Below are 3950 nucleotides of genomic sequence, written 5' to 3' on the forward strand. Positions count from 1 at the left end.
CGAGGGAGGGAGAGAGAGAGAGAGAGAGAGAGAGAGAGAGAGAGAGAGAAAGGCTGCCTTTCTCCTTTTGACTTCAGTAGACTCATCTGTATTCCTTGGCCAGCAATAAACCAGAGATGGAGACACAAGTATATCTGCTGCCTGGCCTTGATCAATCTGCCTATCAGCTGGGATCTATTGAAAGGCTTTGGATGTATTAGATTAGATCTTCTCAAAGCAGACAGAGCAGGTGGAATAACAGGAAATGACTAGTTACAAAAAATGGGAGGGTTTAGAGACTTGTGCCACCGTGATTTAGGTCTGACCTCTGGAAAGAAGAGAAGGAAAGTTGGCATCTCAGGCTGATGATTGGTTCTGGAACTGTGTGGCCAAGGTCAAGGTGGCTCCTCAGGCAAAGACACTCACTATAGGAGTCTTACATCTTTTGTGAAAGGAGTAACAGGTTTGAACTTATGCTTTAGTCAACACGGGATGGGCATCTGGACTGGCTGGCTGCTACCCTTCAGAAGGCAGACAGGCCCCTGTAGACCTTCCAGCTTCTCTTATCTACTATGCAGCTAGATCTGTTAGTAACTGACCAAACTTAATCAGAATTTAAAAATAAATGACTTTACCTAGCAATTTGGAAAGAATATTACTTTAGTATTTGGTTTATGTCACCTTAAAGAGATGTTGGAATTGCTGAGACTAGGGCAGCAGCAGTTTGCTAAGCCAGGGCTACAGAAAAGGAGGAGTCTTATTGAAATAATGACAGCTGGAAAGCCAGGACAGGACATCACAGGCAGGTGTAGGCAAGCTATTTTCTCCCCTGTAAATCTGTCAAAGTGTCTTTTTAGGGGACACCTAGCTCTACCTTGGCAGACTTGTACAGAGAAATATGGGAAAGCCCACAGAACCATGTTAGCAAGTGGGTGGATTATTTCCTTCTCTAGAAGAATATCACTTAACTCATGGTCGCAGGACATTTGTTTTGCTGCTTTTATTCTTGGACTAGTAAGTAAAAACAGACACCACCAATGTGAACACTTCCAGGTAGGCCAGTGACAGGAATTTGCTGTACAAGTACACTTGAAAAAGGGATCCCCAAAGTGAGGTGCTCTCTCCTACCTCTGCTGACTCCGACTGGTTGGGTCAGCATCAAAGACCAGGCAAAGTAAAGAGAGAGAAGGCTTTTTATATTCAAGTAATACAAAAGCTAGGGCGGCCTCTTCGCATTAGTACACTCTTCCACTTAGTATACTGACATGTAGCTATTTCCATAGCTAATTTTCCTCATTAGGTTTTGTATTGGCTGATTTAAGTTAATGATGACAGGGCTGTCCAGAAGAGACTCACTCCGTGGCAATGGCTGCAGAATAATTCCAGTTTTCTTTACCCTTTCATCATTCTCCCTGAGACTGTGGCCTCTTGAAGCTCTGCTCATCACTCACCATGGACAGAATAGAATAAATTGAACTAAACTGCTCATTTGTCAGCGGGTTGCAAAAGGTCTTGGGTATTTATTCAGTTTATTATAATCGGGCAAACAAATTTACAGCTTGAGACAAATATCAGTTCTGAACCTCTTTTAGCGAATGAACCGCTTGGGCTTTGAGATGGCAGAATGAACTCAAGCTACAGTCTTTGCTCTTTATTATTATACTGTGACCATACGACAATCCAGATATTTTTAAAACGAGCCATAAACCCACAAATAACAAAAGAATAGAGATGCTCTGTGAGCAACACGCCTTTGGAATCTGGAAAGCAGGGGAATAATTGGTCCCTCATCCAGCTTTGTGGAAAATTCAGAAGTCAGGCCACAGATAGACCTTGAAATAAGACAACTAAAAGACTATTTAAGAATGTCATTCCCAGACTTCCTCCCTCATTTTAACAGCTTGGACATGGTCTATCCCTCATCTTAACAAAAACTAAGAGCGGCAGTGCCCGAGTGACAGCAGTTCAGGAAACAGAGGTACACAAGGAGGAGATGACCAAGCACATGGTCCACGAGCAACTTCCAGAAGTTGAGGACTTCATTTTCAGAGTCAAAAGACTCTCAAAGATGTAAGACAACAGACAATGACAAAACAAAATATAATCCAAATTATTCACTTAGATTAATTCTACAAACGTGTGGTCACAAAACTTCACATCAGTCAGCCAAGACCTTAGAATTCAGACAGATAAAGATGAAGGAGGAAGTGGAGGGGCAGAGGGAGGAAGGGGGAAGAGGTTTAAGGGAGAAGGAGGGAGAGGAAGAGGGGGAAGGTTGGAGAGGGAGAGGAAGACAGAAGGATAGGGAGATAGAGAGAGAGGGAGATAGGTAGGTAAATAGATATAAAGGACCAAAATCAGTTTGACACCTGATTCCTCAACAAAGATATCGGAAACCATAAGGAACTGTATAATGTCTTTAAAATTAGAGAGAGATTATTTTACCTGAAAGCTGTATTTGTACAACCAACTTATTAGTTAAAAGTGAGGAAAGAATAAATGTAAAGTTTAGTTCCCTTAAGAATTTGTCCCTGATGCTTTATTACTAACCAGACATTCCTGGAGGGTACACTTCTTCAAAATAAGAATTACATAGAGAATGTGTTACAAACCATCATGAACTTAGCAAATAGATTCTGCAATAATAAGTGAAGGATATTTCTAGAATGATGGCAAAGAAAAATTATAGCAGGAAGATAAAATGTAAAATTAAAAAAAATATTTGCTTCAAGTTTATAAGATGCCTAGCTAGATTAGAGAAGATTGGAAGACTCCAGAAGAAATGTGCCAAAAGGAAAAAAGACAGCATACCTGATAATCTGGAACACACACACACACACACACACACACACACACACACACACACTCATACATAAAAGGAGGTTTGACAGTTCTAGGAAAGTAGAAAACTAAGCAAAAACCAAAATCAAGGCCATTGTAGCTGAGTGTGACAGCACACACGTGTCATCCCTGCACTTGGGAAGCTAAGGCTGGAGGACTGTGGGTTTAAAGCTAGTCTGGACTACATGGTAAGACCCTATCTGTAAAATAATTCAAACTCAAGCCAAACAGAAACAAACAGACAGTTATAAACTACTAGGAAAACAGAACTGTCCCCACAAGGTTATTTATAAGTTGTAAAGAGTGGACGTACAGTTGTGGTTAAATCAAGCAGATGGTTACATAACCAAAGTATGATTCAAGTCTTTGAGGACAACATTGGGACAGCTGGAGCTGACGGCTCCTCTTCCATGCTGTAAAGTCAATATAGAACACTTGCAACTGAAACCCAGTAGCTGCCACCTCAGCATGGTATTTAGAGATTTCATAGCCAATATCAAGAGCAGCCACATTAGTGGGAAATTGGTTCTGATGGGGCTGGAAGATGGCTATTTTCCATACAGAGTCGTCAATAACTGGTTCCCTGCTTAAATACTCTGCATATATGACCTTAATAAAAACAGGAGAGTGTAATATAAATTGCCCACTGAGATGTACTAATGCAGGAAATGAACCGTACACTGAGTCCAGATGTCAAATTTGAGCAGACTCTAATACATTTTCTCTCATTATGAATTGTCTTTAGCATCTGGACTGTGGACAAACTTCAGGCCCAGATTAAGATGTAACATGTTATAAAACCAATTTCCCTGCCACAGAGTGAGTGAACTTGGCGCACAGTCAAAAGGAGTCAAACCAGGGAAAAATCTCTCTCCTCAAGATGGAACTGAGAGAAGGTTTATGTCCAAACCTTCCACTGCCGGATACAGTGAAGGCTCTATCAGAGACTCCTGTCCTTTCTGCCTAAGTTTCTGATACTATCATTCACTGACAGTGACCATATTTATCCAACTCGGCAACCAAGGGATGGAAATAGTTGTTCCATGCAATCTGCACACCAACCACCAACCTAGTGTGTTAGAGTTTGTCTTCTTCTTCTTCTTCTTCTTCTTCTTCTTCTTCTTCTTCTT

The 3950-nt window shown here is 41.1% G+C and overlaps 1 protein-coding gene across 2 annotated transcripts in view; it reads right to left on the reverse strand.

Moving 5' to 3' along the window:
- Slc24a3 (solute carrier family 24 member 3) overlaps positions 1-3950 on the reverse strand; it is a 478143-nt gene that overhangs the window by 66301 nt on the left and 407892 nt on the right. The gene's annotated exons all lie outside the window — the stretch shown is intronic.

This window comes from Grammomys surdaster, unplaced genomic scaffold, assembly GCF_004785775.1.
Source record: "Grammomys surdaster isolate TR1022 unplaced genomic scaffold, NIH_TR_1.0 129, whole genome shotgun sequence".
NCBI lineage: Eukaryota > Metazoa > Chordata > Mammalia > Rodentia > Muridae > Grammomys > Grammomys surdaster.